Raw genomic sequence first — 17,145 nt, 5'->3', positions numbered from 1 at the left:
AACTGCAATAGTGATTACCGGTCTTGTTAATGATTGCCTAGGACAATTACGCACACCGATCCACCATTATTCCACACTAGCTATTTATAATATTTAGTAATATATTCTAACTTTATGATAACAGCACCTACTTTTATATTTTAGCTCTCCGATATCATACAAAGTTATCCTCTTCATACCCATAGCATAGTTTTATTTCTCATTGCTAGTTGGAAGCAAACGTTCGGTGTACGTAGAGTCGTATCAGTGGCAGATAGGGATTGAGAGAATATTGATCTTACCTTTAGCTCCTTGTGGGTTCAACACTCCATACTTATCACTTCCACCTTTGGAAATTGCTACGATGATTCCTTGCACTTGGGGATTATCAAGCTCTTTTCTGGCGCCGTTCCCAGGGTGCAATAGCGTGGGGTTGATATTCTCGTGTACGCTTGTTTGCTTTCTTCACTAAGTAGATTTTGTTTTTCCTTTTTGTTTCTGTTTAGTTGTGGGTTAAACATACAAAATAAAAAAATTAAAGAATGAAAATACAAAAAAATTACTTGCCTCTCATACCTAAAAAGTTTTTCAAAAAGAGAAGTGATTGGAAAGTTATGCATTGAAGAAGTGAGGGTCGACCTTGAGCACTTGTGTTCATGATCACGGAAAAAATGTAGAATTTTTCATGGAAGTTTCTCTGTAAATAATTATCCCCTTATATATATCCATTGTATTATAAAAATAATGTGCCAAGCTTTGGTTTTAGGACGATTAGATTGCTTGTTTACTATGTGCAGAACAAAAACAGAAACTTTGTTTGTAGCACGTGATTTTACATTTTTTACGGGAAAGTCAAATGGGTCTGAAACTTTTTGCACAATACTTATGTATACATTTTTCTAATTTTAAAATTTATTTCATAATTTTTGTAGTTACAGAAGTTTACTAAACCTTCAGATTACTATAGACTGTCCTGTTTTAGACAGATTCTGTTTTTCGTGTGTTGTTTGCTTATTTTGATGAATCTATGGGTAGTATCGGGGGGTATGAACCATGGTGAAGTTGGAATACAGTAGATATAGTTCTAATATGAAATTGTAATGAGTTTGCAACAGTACCTAAAGGTAGTCATTTGATTTATTATACTAAGGGATCTCACAAAGTTCTTGTTAAAGTTTTTTGTGGATGAAGTGTTCGAAGAACGAGGAGTTACCAATGTGAGAAGAATAAAGAGAGGCAAGAGATCAAGCTTGGGGATGCCCAAGGCACCCCAATTAAATATTCTAAGGATACTCAAGCATCTAAGCTTGGGGATGCCCCGGTTGGCATCCCATCTTTCTTCTTCAACAATTATCGGTATACCTCGGTTTTTTGTTTCGTTCACATGATTTGTGTCCTTTGTGTTTTTTATTCTTACTTTATGAACCATGCTAGTATGAGATAGCCCTTCATCGATTTATAGAATGCTTCATGTGTTTCACTTATATATTTTAGGTACGATCTTATAGAATTGCTCTTTGTGCTTCACTTAAAACTTTTGGTTATGGTTTTATAGAATGCTTCGTGTGCTTCACTCATACATTTTGAGCTTGGACATTGGTTAGTTTATATTAATTGTAGAATGCTCCATGAACTTCACTTATATCTTTTGGAGTATGAATAATACTATCATCTAAATCAGGTTTGGAAGAGTGTCAACTTTAGGAACTAGTGATACCGCCATTCCGAATGAGGAGAATTTTGCTTATGTGGAGAGTAGTAAAATTTCTATGCTCATAGATCATGAAAAGAATGCTTTATGTGATGGTAATATTGTTGAACTCATTCATGATGCTACTAAAAATTATTATGAGGGAGGAATACATGCCTGTAGGAGTGCAAAAATATCACGTTTTCCTCTCTATGTGCTTAAAGTTTTGAAGTTATAATTCTTTTGCCTTCCTATGCTAGTTGATTCTTGTTCCCATAAATTGTGTGCTCACAAAATCCCTAGCCATAGGAAGTGGGTTAGGTTTAAATGTGCTAGTCATATTCTTCATGATGCTCTCTTTATGTTCAAGTCTTATCTTTCATGTGAGCATAATTTAAATCATCATTGTCGGTGTCAAAACCGGCGGATCTCGGGTAGGGGGTCCCGAACTGTGCGTCTAAGGCGGTTGGTAACAGGAGGCAGGGGACACGATGTTTACCCAGGTTCGGGCCCTCTTGATGGAGGTAATACCCTATGTCCTGCTCGATTGTTCTTGATGATATGAGTATTACAAGAGTTGATCTACCACGAGATCAAAGAGGCTAAACCCTAGAAGCTAGCCTATGGTATGATTGTATGTTGTCCTACGGACTAAAACCCTCTGGTTTATATAGACACCGGAGGAGGCTAGGGTTACACAAGGTCGGTCACAAAGGAGGAGATATACATACCCGTATTGCCTAGCTTGCCTTCCACGCCAAGTAGAGTCCCATCCGGACACGGGACGAAGTCTTCAAACTTGTATATTCATAGTCCAAAAGTCCGGCCAAAGGATATAGTCCGGCTGTTCGGAGACCCCCTAATCTAGGACTCCCTCAGTAGCCCCTGAAGCAGGCTTCAATGACGATGAGTCCGGTGCACAGTGTTGCCTTCGGCATTGCAAGGCGGGTTCCTCCTCTGAATAGACCATCGAAGATTTTGAATACAAATATAGTGTCCGACCCTGCAAAATAAGTTCCACATACCATCGTAGAGAGAATAATATTTCCACGAATCTAATCTGCTGACACATTTTGACAGCATGACATCACGCCATGACCCGGTCATTATTCGAACCGTTTCTCTCAACCAGCTCCGCACATAATGCGAGGCGGTTTTCTTGACACGTCTTGTCAAAGTAGAGATCGTGTCCCCCTTATCACGGGATTCTCATCAATACAAATGTGGGTAACCCAACCGTGCTTGTTGGTATGACTCCTAGATCTTAGGAAAGTCCCAAACGGCCATGAGGGGGACGCCTGATATTCACCCTCTTTATAAAGGGGACGAGGCTTTTTCTTTTTTCCCTTCCATGCTCAATCGAATCCTTCCCCCGCCTCGAGTTCTAACACCCAAAGCTCAGGTGAGGTGCTTCAGACCTTCAACTATGTCCGGATCCAACCTTCAAGGTCGGTAGATGCCTTCCTCCGTCACAGAGGTGGACATCAAGAAGTTGAGGGGAGGCCAGATATCTGATCGCCGAAATCCTGCATAGGCTGCCCGCCCGAGGGCAGGCCGTCCCCACTGCCGAACCCAACGAGAGTGTTGTGTTCGTCTCCCACTTTCTCCGAGGACTAGGCCTTGCTCTGGATCCCTTTGTTAGGGGTCTTATGTTCTATTACGGGCTGGATTTTCATGATCTAGCCCCGGATTCCCTTCTTCACATCTTGTCATTTATTGTCGTCTGTGAGGCCTTCCTCCGCATTACACCTCACTTTGGCCTGTGGCTCAAGACCTTCGATGTGAAGCCGAAGATGATCGAGGGGCAGCATGCAGTGTGCGGAGGTGCTTTAATAAGCAAAACCGCTGACGCTCCATGGCCAGAGGGTTCCTTCCTAGAGGTGTCCGGATTGTGGCAGAGGGAGTGGTTTTACATCACAGCTCCCCAAAGTGCCAAGTGGGTAGTTGCCCCCACCTTTCGCTCGCCCCCCCCCCCACCACAACTGATGTCATGGATCAGCAGGGGGCTGAGCTGGGGTCCAGCCAAGGACATGCCAATACTACAGAGCCGTATCCGAGATCTCTTCGAGGGAGACTTCAGTCTGGTTATGGTAATGCAAGTTATGCTGGTTCGTCGTGTCCAACCTTGCAAACGCCGGCCCCTCCGCATGTGGGAAATCAACCTGGAAGGACCGCGAGTTATTCAGCATTTCCTTGGCATGACGCACAAAGAGATGTACAAATTGTTCTTCGGACCCCAAATAGAGTGTCCGGACACCACCGAGAACGTGGGCCTGTGCTGCAACCGCCCTGCTGCCCAAGTAAGTAATCCCATGCTGAACCTGCTGTCCTTTCATTTATCATGGCATCATTCTAAAGAGCCGCTCTTTGACCAGGACTGGATAACAAAGGCGATGATGATCAGGTGTTCGGCCCCCCTTCCTAAGGGCTTGGACAATCCGGTATTGGACAAGATGCTCGAGCCGGCGCCTTATCCAGTGTCCTCAAAGGAAGATGATGGGGGGAATAAAGAGGGCGAAAGCGGGCCTCACTCGCTATTTATTCTAGCCGGGGGAATGAGCACCTCCGCGAGGGAGGACAATCAAAGGGAAGAATCTGACATTCTCCCTCCCCGGGGAAGGAAGAGGACTACCTCTGAAGATCCGGAAACTAAGGTTTCAAAACGGGAGAAGAAATCTTCATCAAAGGGTCCTGCCTCGGAGGGTATTCTTGCCGCACAATGTCCGTGCGGGGATCAGCCCTCTACCGAGTTGTAAGTAATCGAAAAGTACTTTAATAGTGGAAATAACCTACCTTACTTCCGAAGACAATAATCAGTGCTTATAAATTGCAGTCCGGATCGTGGCCCGTCTCGACAGAGTTCGTCTTCGGGGGATCTTCTTCCGGAGATGATGGAGAGCGATACGCCTCCCCCGGACACCCCGCCTTAAGAAGCGGGCGACCTTGAAGTGTCATTGTGAAGGGTATCTCCGGATCCACTAGGGCCAGAGGATAACCCTTTGGCTGCTCGGAATCCCCAGTATCCGGCTCCTAAGGAGAGCGACAGCAAGGGTCTGTACAGTGTGCGGTCGGACGCGCTGAAGGATCTTCTGGGGCAAGCGGCCATCTCAGAAGCGCATCGTACGCTAATGGGTATGATAATTGAAAGGATTTCATCTGCTAAAAGCAGTTTGCATGAAGCCTTTATGAGTGTGCTGAGGCTTCGAGGTACGTGAAATAATGTATGTTTTTAACAGTACCGCATATGTTAGGTATGCCCTATGCAGATAGTAGCCCCTGAGACTCTGGTTGTCGTTGAAAATGGCGGCAAACAGAGGATCATAGTCCCAGGTAACAACCAGACCGCCTTTATATGCAGGTGGCTGAAGCTCCGGTGGCTAGCCGGACTAATGGTTTTGCCAAGCTAAAGGGGCAACTTGATGCGACAGACGCCGACATCGTGCTTGTCAACAAGCGGCTTGACGAGGCACAGGGTGAGTGATTTTTCTAGTGATCGTCACATAATAAGAGTAGCACGATGCCAGTATCTTTAATGTGTTGTGACTGCAGATGGAGACCCTTCAGGTGGAGCTTGCCCGAGCCAAGGAGCAAGCAAGGAGTATAAATGCGGCCGCTTTAAAGGCGGCCGAAGAATTAAGGGCCGAACAGGCCGCGCATTGCGAGAGCAAGGAAAAAATAGCCAAGATGGCTATAGAGTTAAAAGATGCCGCTGACCGTTACCAGCTTCTTGAAGAAGAGAATCGGGCGAAGGCGACGGGCTTGGAGAAGGCCTGGGTGGCTGCCAAGGAGTCCCGCTCCAAAATTAGAGCGACGAAGGAGGAGCTGAATCAAGTTGCAGATATCGTGTCTAGGAAGCCCTTCTTGTTGCGGACTAAGTTCGGAGATCCGAAGTATGCTCCTCTGGACCAGCTATGGAGTCCTGCGGACGCGTACATGGACTTGGCTGCAAGTGCTGCTGATGCGGCTGAGCACTTCAAGGATCAGAAAGGTCCCGAAGTGGAAAAGCTGTTCTGGTCACAGTTCCACGCTCTAGTCCATCCGCTGCTATTGACTGAGCGATTGGCCGAGTGGGCCGAGCTCCATAGGTTGTCCGGAATTGCCATGAGGTTTGTTGTGGATCACTTGTGGCCGGGAGGGCCAAGGCCGAATAGCTACTTTAGCTTAGTGCAGCAATTCCTTGGTGTTGTGCCACACATCGATGCTGCAAAGAGATCGGCGTGCATAGAGGGTGCGTGGATGGCCTTTGCCCGTGTGAAGACATACTGGGCGGAGATGGAGGCCACCATTGTTGCGACACAGGGTTCGGCCGTAGGCCAAGTGGCTGCCGAGCACTACTTTGAAGAAGTTCTTGAAGGCGCTCGTTCGATAGAGGCTCAGTGCTCGAAGAATGTTATGTTCAAGTGACATGTATTCCCATTGTAAAAACAATGTTTTATTGAATTATCAAGGCTGTATTTATACTTTTGCCCGAAAGTACTATGGTGCCTCCTGTGTGGCCGTTTATGTATATATGTGTATAACCTAAAAGTTTGTAGTTGTCGGCTTCCGCCCCCATGCATATAATGCGGGGGTGTTCTCAAAAGATGCATATCCACACTTGATACAACGTCTTGGTCCGTTAAGGAGGTGATAGCGTAGCGAACGAGGCAATCAGACTATATTGCTTTAACACTTTCACTTCGCCATAGGAGTTTCACAGTGGGGCTACTATATAGCCCCTGGTACTTCTGCGCTCGTCCGAATACGGGGCGTGTATGTACATGACCAGGAAACAGCCCTTCGTTAATGCGGAGGAAACCCGAAGATTCCGATGAGTCATCGAGTGGTTGACCAGTCTCTCGCTATATCATGACAGTCAGTTTTCGGCTTTCTCTACTGAGGTGCTCATCCAGATGAACCAGGGCACAATCGCAGTAGTTCTCCTAGTGCTACCTTAGCCGATATAAGGGAACGTAAGGTACCAAAACGTGGGAGCCGGGCAAACCCAATATTTGACCAAAGACATGATTCAGAGTTGATGCATATAGGGCCAAACTCGCAACGCCGAACACTCCCTAAAGTGTTCAGTCTTTATAACATATACCAGGCTAAACAATGCCCTTAATAAGAAACCCCATGTGTCCAGGTATGTGCAAAATCCTGGCATGGCGAGATGCCAATAACGCCGGCATCCTTCTCGGTTGTGTGGAGTATCCAGACGATGTGAGCAACAAGAGACAGTAAAAAAGGTTTATGCAGGGTCTTAATCTAAAAAGAAACCTTTGGGCGGGTCCCTGCTGCACGTCTGCGCCTGTGTCTCCGTTGTGCCGTGTCCTGGATGGGTGTAGCACGATTGTCATATGCAAAAGGAAAGAGCTTAGGTGAAAATTGCCGTGCCAAAAAAAAAGAAGAGCTAGTTATTATCAATGAACTATCAAATTCAAGAGAAACCAAGTTGAGCCGGGCTGGCCCTGATTACACGCGGGAAGCCCCTGGTATTATTTTATGAGGGTTCGAAAACCAATATCATGTAAATATGATGGAACGCCGGATTCTTCTAACCGTGTCCGTGGTCTTGATGACCTTCCATTTTTTCTGGTTGGTGAGGTCATCTAGTTCGCGGCTGTTAGAGCCGCCGCGTCCTCTTCCATACGTAAAAAAATGTTCGGTATTTCCACGAACTATGATGATGCCACGTGCACCGGGCATCTTGAGTTTGAGAAAAGCATAATGCGGTATTGCGTTAAAACGAGCGAAAGCCGCCCTTCTGAGTAGTGCTTGATAATCACTTCGGAATGGAGCGATGTGAAAAGTTAACGTTTCACTCCGAAAGTTATCAGGAGAACCGAATACCACCTCTAGTAGTAGGGAGCCCATACAACGGGCCTCTTGGCCTGGTATTACTCCCTGGAAGGTAGTATTACTGTGGCTTATTTGTGTCGGGTCTATCCCCATTTTGCGGACTGTGTCCTGATATATCAACTTTAGATCTCTTCCGCCATCCATGAGGACCCTTGTGAAATGGTACCCGTTTATTATTGGGTCTAACACCAAGGCCGTCAGTCCTTCACGCCGGATATTTGTATCGTGATCCGTACGATCAAAAGTGATCGGGCAGGCCAACCAGGGGTTGAACCTAGGGGTGACGGGCTCTATGGCGCGTGTGCATCGGAGTGCGTGATTGATTCTCTTCTTTGTCACATGGATGACATTTACTATTTTAACCTCTGGTGGGAACTTTTTCTGTCCTCCGGCGTTTTGGTGGCGAGGCTCATCCTCGTCTTCGCTTGGTGTCTCTTCCCCTTTGTGTTCGGCGTTTAGCTTACCGGCCTGCTTGAAGACCCAACATTCTCTGTGGGTATGATTTGCAGGTTTGTCTGGTGTGCCGTGAATCTGACACAGTTTGTCAAGAATTTTGTTTAGGCCAGATTGTCCTTCTCTGCTGCGTTTCAAAGGCTTTTTCCGCTGACCTAGTCGGGAGCCCCTAAATCCGGCGTTTATCGCCGTGTTATCTGGGCTACCTTCTTTATTTCGACACTTGTTTTTGTTGCGTCGTGGTTTACCATTGCCATCCCTGACTTCGGATGTGCTTGGGTCGCTGGTGCTGCTACGGGCCAACCAGCTTTCCTCGCCCGCACAAAAGCGGGTCATGAAGCTTGTTAGGGCTGCCATTTTTCTTGGTTCTTCTTGACCGAGGTGTCTGGCGAGCCATTCGTCTCGGACGCTGTGTTTAAATGCTGCTAAGGCTTCAGCGTCTGGACAGTCGACAATTTTGTTCTTCTTGGTGAGGAACATGTTCCAAAGTTTTCGGGCGGACTCTCCGGACTCTTGTATTATATGACTTAAATCGTCTGCATCCGGAGGTCGGACATAAGTCCCTTGAAAATTGGCCCGAAAAGCGTCCTTGAGCTCCCCCCAACTTCCAATTGAGTTTTCGGGGAGGCTTTTCAGCCAGTGCCAAGCTAGCCCTTTAAGCTTGAGGGGCAAGTATTTAATGGCATGGAGATCGTCTCCATGAGCCATATGAATATGGAGGATGAAGTCCTCTATCCAGACTCCAGGGTCTGTGCTTCCGTCATACGCCTCTATGTTCACCGGTTTGAATCCCTCTAGGAATTCATGATCCAGCACCTCATCAGTGAAACATAAGGGGTGTGCGGCGCCCCTGTATTGGGATGCGCCATGGTGTTCGGACGGTTGTAGTATTCAGTGTTGGTTGTGTACCGTAGCACGCTTCCTAGATCCATAGATAGATCTGGTCGCGCCAGATTTTTGAAGCAAGTTCTCATGTAGATCGTGTGTTGACTTATGCGTGACTTTGTTAGCCGCTCTATCGCGTTCGCAGGGTGGTGGATCCGGCAGGTTGGTCGTATCACTTTTCGGTTGTATGGGCTCTAAGGCCTCATCGTCGAGTTTCGGTAATAGCTTGCGCTTTGAATAGCTATTTTTATGGTAACTTCCAATATACTTTGTTACTTTGCTCCACTTGCTGTTGAGCGTAACTTGTGCGACCTTGGGACTTTGCTTCTGTTTCTTCAGGCTCCTTGATGAGGCAATAAGCCTTCTGCGGAGGTTCTCTTGCTCCAAGTGTGTTTCCGGGATGATGCGTGCATCTTCGTCCGGACTGCTTTCTTCCCCAGATGGGGTTTGATGAGGCTTATCCTTGGCGTCATCGTGTTCGGACGTCGGGTCCGTACTATGTTTGCAGTTTTCATCTTGATCGTTTTCTGCCACCGGGGTCGTGCACTTGTCGTTTCTTTGGCGGGACTTAGAGCGGACTATTATTCCCTCTTGCGCTGTTATCGCTGTTTTTTCATGGCGGGACTTAGAGCGGCGCGGCTGACGTCAGCGCTTGGGTTGCTTGGAGGGTGCGTCCCCCGTTGTCTCTTCGCCATTGCCCTCTCTGGGTGTATCCACCATGTATACGTCATGTGATGAAGTGGTGGTCCGGCGCCCTGTTGGCGGTGGTTCCTGTTCGTCTCCTGCATCGTCGTCCATACCGTCGATGTATTCGAAGTCGAAGTCGAGCACGTCGATTAAGTCTTCGACAGTGGCTACTATGTGGGTGGTGGGTGGGCAGAGAATTTCTTCGTCGTCCGCATCCCATTCTAGCCGGACATAGTTCGGCCAAGGTTCTCCTGCTAGGGAGAGAGACCTTAATGAATTTAGCACATCTCCAAAAGGTGAGTGCTGAAAGATATCCGCAGAGGTGAACTCCATGATCGGCACCCCGTCGGATTCAGCAGGCACGGATGTAGGCGGCTCGGAGTCCGTGGCCGGGGATAAATCCAGTGGTTCAGTGACATGGCTCTCGTAAGGGGTGAAGTCAGTATCTGGCTTTATCGCCACTAAGAGTGCAGCCTCCATGGCGGGGTTCATCCCTCCGCTCTCGGATGGCGCGATTTGCTCTGGATTAACGGCCGGAGTAGTTGCGGATGCGATCTCCCGGACACTGTCCGACGGCAGAGCTACGTCACGTTCATCGCGACTGTGCGGCGCGTCCAGCATGGGTTCGAATCTGTCGAAGATCAAGTATCCGTAGATGTCGTCCGTGTGGTTCAAGTTTCCAAATCTGAACTAATGGCCAGGGGCGTAGCTTTCGATCTGCTCCAGATGGCCAAGTGAATTGGCCCGCAGTGCGAAGCCGCCGAATACGAAGATCTGTCCGGGGAGGAAAGCCTCACCCTGGACCGCATCGCTAGCGATGATCGAAGAAGCCATCAAGCCTTACGGTGACGACACAGTGGAACTCTCAATGAAAGCACCAATGTTGGTGTCAAAACCGGCAGATCTCGGGTAGGGGGTCCCGAACTATGCGTCTAAGGCGGTTGTTAACAGGAGGCAGGGGAGACAATGATTACCCAGGTTCAGGGCCTCTTGATGGAGGTAATACCCTACGTCCTGCTCGATTGTTCTTGATGATATGAATATTACAAGAGTTGATCTACCACGAGATCAAAGAGGCTAAACCCTAGAAGCTAGCCTATGGTATGATTGTATGTTGTCCTACGGACTAAAACCCTCTGGTTTATATAGACACCGGAGGAGGCTAGGGTTACACAAGGTCGGTTACAAAGGAGGAGATATACATACCCGTATTGCCTAGCTTGCCTTCCACGCCAAGTAGAGTCCCATCCAGACATGGGACGAAGTCTTCAAACTTGTATCCTCATAGTCCAATAGTACGGCCAAAGGATATAGTCCGGGTGTCCGAAGACCCCCTAATCCAGGACTCCCTCAATCATGCATAGCTAAAAGGCATTAAAGAAAAGTGCTTGTTGGGAGACAACCCAATATTTACCCTTACTGTTTTTTTGTGTTTACATGATTAAGCTACTGTAGTACTAATGTTTTATAGCTTTTATTTCAATAAAGTGCCAAGTAAGACCTTTGGGAAGACTTGGGTGAAAGTTAATGTGATCTTGCGGTAGAAAACAGAAACTTTGCGCTCACGAGATTAGCTGCCATTTTTTACAGAAGAGTGCTTTTGTGACGCCCGGTTAATTAAGCTATAGTGAACCTCTGCTAATGGTGCCACGTCACCTCAATTATTGTTGCTAATCTAGAATTAGTACAAAACCGATTCTAATTCAAATTCAAAATATGGTAAACAACAAGGTTTTCAAACATTAAAACAAAAATGTTCGGATGGTGCCAAATATTACATAGGTAATTATAGTGAAGAAAACACATGTTTAGGAAAATGCTAAGATGCTCTAAAATAAATAAAACATCGGTGAAAAAATTAAATTAAATGCCCTTTTAAGAATTGTAAAGATGTAAACTATTTTGAATGTGTACCAAACACTTTGTAGCAGTAGAGTAAACTAAATCGTTAATTTAGGGACTAGGTTTAAGTTTTATAAAACTAAATTAAAATAAGACAAAAGGTAAATAAACAAAACAAAAAAATCAAATGAAAAGAAGCCCCCCTCCCCGCTGGGCCTTGGCCCAGATGGCCAAGCGGCCCAGCCAAACTACCCAGCCGGCCACCCCATAGCGTATATGGCCTCACCCACCTAACCCTTACCCGATCCACTCTCTCTCTCTCTCGATGCCCCAATGTTCCCCTCGTCCCCTCACCCGCGGCGCCACACACACGCACGCTCGCTCAGTGGAGCGGGCGCCCGACACCCAAGCCGCCGCTTCTCAGAGGGCGCCACCCAGCGGCGCCGAGCACCGCCACCCCTCGCCTCCTCCTCGCGGCTCCCTGCCTCCAGCGCCTCCCCTCATCAGCTTCGCCCCTGCGACTCTTCCTCCGCGCGAAGGCCTCCCTCAACCTGCACCTCTGCATCGCCCTCGAGCATGACCGGCCCGTCCGGCCGCCGGACCTCGCCGACAGGGGTCCCTCTGGCTCCCCTACACGCTCCAATGTGAGCTCTGCTCCTCTTCTCTCTCCCCCCTTGCGTGCTGCTGCAGATCAACCTCCACCACGCTCGGACTCCGCGTGCGCCCTCTGTCTCCCATGCGCTTTGCTGCTCGCCCCTGTGGCGTTCGATGCGCCCATCGCTTGCCCCGCTGCCCTGCTTGCCAGCCGGACCTCGCCGTCCCGCACCTACGCACCCCGCTACTCGCCTAGCTCGTCGGCCCCGCGCCGCCCAATGCAGCTTGCCGCGGGTGCCCGCCGCTCCCTCTGGCCGCTACTGCCGCGTCGTCCCGCCTCAGCCGCTGCTGCGGCGCGGCCTCGATCTGCCGCCGCGCCCCGTTGGCCTTGCACCGCTGCGCTCCCTCAGGCACGAGCGCCCGCAACCAGCGCCCACCCCGCTAACCACTGCCTGAATCAACTATGGCCCCTGTGCCTATGACACATGGGGCCCGCCCCTGGAACGTTTTAGAAAAAAAAAGAAGATAAAAAATATAAAAAGAATTAATTAATAATTTAATTAATTAATTAAATTAGTTAACCTAATTAATTGTATTTAATAAACCTAATCATTTTAGTTAGACTAACTAAACCTGATTAGATAGTCTTAGAAAATGACAACCGGGACCCACGCTTTAGTTTGACCAAGTCAACTAACTGTTGACTGCTGACATCCCCCTGATGTCATGCTGACGTCATAATGGCATTTCCTAATTAACTTAATTCTGTTAATTCTAAAAATGAATTAAAACTTTGAAAATTAATATTAAATAGTCCGTAACTCGGATGGAAAAACTTTGTACATGAAAGTTGCTCAGAACGACGAGACGAATCCGAATACGTAGTCCGTTCGTCCGCCACACATCCCTAGCATAGAGAACACGCAACTTCCCCCCTCTGATTCATCTGTCCAAAAATGCGAAACACCGGGAATACTTCCCCGGATGTTTTCCCCTTCACCGGTACCACCTCGTACCGCGTTAGGGCACACCTAGCATCACGCTTTGTCATGTCATGCATCGTCATGCATTTGTTTGCATTATATTTATTGTTTCTTCCCCCTCTTCTCTCGCTAGACACGGAGACCGACGCCGCTGCTACCCAGTACGACTACGGTGTTGACGACCCCTCTCTCTTTCCAGAGCAACCAGGCAAGCCCCCTCCCCCTTGATCACCAGATATCGCCTACTCTACTTTCTATACTGCTTGCATTAGAGTAGTGTAGCATGATATTGCTTTCTGTTAATCCTATCTGGATGCATAGCCTGTCATTGTTGCTACAACTGTTGATACCTTACCTGCAATCCTAAATGCTTAGTATAGGATGCTAGTTTATCATCAGTGGCCATACATTCTTGTCCGTCTGCCATGCTATACTATCGGGCCGTGATCACTCGGGAGTTGATCACGGGTATATACCTATACTTTATACATGATACATGTGATGACTAAAGTCGGGTTGGCTCGAGGAGTACCCACGAGTGATTCGCGGAATGGGGGCTGAAAGGACCTTTGTCCCGATGGCCCTCTGGGTGGATCTTTGTGGCGGAGCGACAGGGAAGGTTGAGACCACCTAGGAGAGAGGTGGGCCTGGCCCTGGTCGACGTTCGCGGTTATTTCAAAATAACACGTTTAACGAGATCTTGGTATTTGATCTGAGTCTGGCTACTGGCCTATATGCACTAACCATCTACGCGGGGACAGTTATGGGCACTCGGACGTCGTGGTATCAGCCGAAGCCTTCGTGACATCAGTGACTGAGTTGCGCGCGCCGGATTGGACCGTAAGCCTGCTCTTGTATTAAGGGGCTAGTTCTGCTTCCGGCCGCGTTCGCAACGTGTAGGTGTGCAAAGGGCGATGGGCCCAGACCCCTGTGCCATAGGATTTAGACCAGCGTGCTGACCTCTCTGTTGTGTCTAGGTAGGGCTGCGACGTGTTGATCTTCCGAGGCCGGGCATGACCCAGAAAAGTGTGTTCGGCCAAATGGGATCGAGCGTGTTGGGTTATGTGGTGCACCCCTGCAGGGAAATTAATCTATTCGAATAGCCCTGATCTTCGGTAACAGGACGACTTGGAGTTGTACCTTAACCTTATGACAACTAGAATCGGATATTTAATAAAACACACCCTTCCAAGTGCCAGTTACAACCGGTGATCGCTCTCTCACAAGGCGACGAGGGGAGGGTCATCGATTAGGATTATGCTATGCGATGCTACTTGGTGAACTTACCATCTACTCTCTTCTTCTGCTGCAAGATGGAGGTTACCAGAAGCTTAGTCTTCGAAAGGACTAGCTATTCCCCTCTTATTCCGTCTTTTTGCAGTTCAGTCCACATATGATACCCTTATTCCATTTGATACCAATGCATACATATGTAGTATAGCTCCTTGCTTGCGAGTACTTTGGACGAGTACTCACGGTTGCTTTCTCCCTCTTTTCCCCCTATCCCTTCTACCTGGTTGTCGCAACCAGATGTTGGAGCCCAGGAGCCAGACGCCACCTTCGACGACGACTCCTACTACACCGGAGGTGCCTACTACTACGTGCTGCCCGCTTTCGGTGACCAGGAGTAGTTTAGGAGGATCCCAGGCAGGAGGCCTGTGCCTCTTTCGATCTGTATCCCAGTTTGTGCTAGCCTTCTTAAGGAAAACTTGTTTAACTTATGTCTGTACTCAGATATTGTTGCTTCCGCTGACTCGTCTATGATCGAGCTCTTGTATTCGAGCCCTCGAGGCCCCTGGCTTGTAATATGATGCTTGTATGACTTATTTTATTTGTAGAGTTGTGTTGTGATATCTTCTCGTGAGTCCCTGATCTTGATCGTACATGTTTGCGTGTATGATTAGTGTATGATTAAATCGGGGGTGTCACAAGTTGGTATCAGAGCCGACTGCCTGTAGGAATCCCCCTTCCACGCTCCTTGGCCGAAGTCGAGTCTAGACATTAAAAAAACTTTTTACTAACATGGTTGTGTGCCTTACGGGCCCACGTCGCCATCTGGGTGGTATTAGGATCTTTTACTCCTCGATCCTTACTCCGGGATACTGATCTCTCTTCTATTCGGGTTAAATGATTTTGCAAACTCTAACATTAGGTTCTCGTAAATACTTTCTCCCAAAGAGCCCCTTCAGTCCAGATGATCGCTGGCTGCACCAGAATATTTTGAAGATACTCTCTGATGTTTCCCCGAGACCCTTGTGCCCTTCGCCGTTGCACTTCCATACCACCGAGAAATCCCTATGGAAAGCTACATACACTTGTCATCCATAACTTCATTTCCAATTGTTGTTGTTATTACAAGATACCCTGAAATACTCCGGATATTCCGAGGATCCTTTGTGTCTACTGTCTTGCGGTGCCTTTTCCTCATGAATACATGTATGAATAATTCCTCGCATTTACCGGGGATTCGTTCAACCCCAGTTGTTCAGGTGTTTCGCAAAATTCTTTGAAATGCCATTCGATCTTCCGAAATCCTCAGTAGCCTATTGCTCTTGATCTTCTTTACCTACTTGCATAATGGTTAATTCCATATGTCAAGCAATATTCATTAAGATCCTTGTGATGAACATTCTGACCATATTGATTCAACATGTGTGCGAATGCACGCAATCATCAGTTGATCCTTTCAAATTATCTTTCTGGCTCAGACGTCATTTTTGAACATGAGCTTGTTCTCGACCAATCTGTTTGCCGTCAATTGTACCCTTAGGTCTATTGAACTTATCCACCCTTGATCAGAGCGTGTAGTTCTGATCCTTCTATTTGTAAATCATAATTCCTTTGATATCTAAGCATCGAATCATTCAGGTGTTCTATAATCTGACTCCCTTGCATCCTATCTTCAACTGATTGTGTGCCGATGCTCACATCAGCTCCGCTATGGACCATCAGATCCTTTATTGGATTATTATTCGATAGTGTCCTTCTTATTCAATAACCTTGTGAGCCTCTCCTCGGATATATAATGCCTTTGGTAAATCGTATCCTCTACTTTGTCAACCATGATCTACTTTTGAGCTTGGGTTATGTGCTACTGAAGTTCGTGGTATATGTTTCTAAGATGCCCCGATGGGTTGAACCTATACCTTCTCTAAAATCGTGTGAACCCAAAAGTTTTCACGAGTCATACTCTTCTGGTGCTTCGCCAGATAAAATTTCAACACTGCAACTTCTTCGAAAATGAGAAGTGAATGAAAGGTTATGCATTGGAGAAGTGGGAGTCGACCTTGAACCCTGTGTTCATGCCCATGGAAACGATGTATACCTTATCATGGAAGCTTCTTTTAAGATTAATTATCCCCTTGTTATAAGTTCATCTTGTATCTGTGGACATGGTTCCGACCATCTTTCTCCTTGATTCCATTTCTCGTGCAAATTTGAGCACTTGTCTTCTGCAGAGCATTACCCTAGTCCAACCTCTAATATGATCTGTCATCGAGTATTACCCCCTGGTATCTCGAGATTATCATGGAACTGCCTACTTCTTATGAGTTCTTCATCAAGTGCTACATTCTCACTGATTCCAATTTTTCACGGGCTCTTAGTTATTAAACACTCAAAGGCACCGATAACTGACTAAAGTCTGCACCGCGATTAAGCAAATCTTGGTAACCTTCGTGACTTACGAGTTTGAACTCGATAACGTCATTCCTAGCCTGCTTGGCTATATCCTTGTCATGCCAATTTTAACTTTGCTATCTGGTCCTTCTTTCTAGAGCAAAAATTTCGAGGTGAGCTAATCTTAAGTCAATCTTCCTTGTCATAACAATTGTCCTTGAATGACAAGCTTGATTTCAAGTTTGTGTCGTACCTATGGTCTCAATAGCTTCTCGCTTCATCATTCCGTTGACTTGATGTCATCGCCGACTGATTACATCTTCATAAAATCTCTCGACAAATGTGTCATGGTCATCAGCAACATCTGATCTCTTCCAAGATATCTATCAGATTCTTTGTGAGAAATAGCTTCCTTTGCCCTCGATGATTTGGGTTATCATCGACAACATTATTGCATTCCCTCCAACATAAGACTTGTTCCTGTTTTGTGATATACCGTGAGTTCCTTGCTATCCAACATTTGTTCTTCTTTACCTTGGGGTATTACCATCTTTTATATCCAGGATGCCGTGC

This window comes from Triticum urartu, chromosome 2A, assembly GCF_056163025.1.
Source record: "Triticum urartu cultivar PI428250 chromosome 2A, HENAU_Tu73, whole genome shotgun sequence".
NCBI lineage: Eukaryota > Viridiplantae > Streptophyta > Magnoliopsida > Poales > Poaceae > Triticum > Triticum urartu.
Note: the sequence above shows the minus strand (reverse complement) of the source record.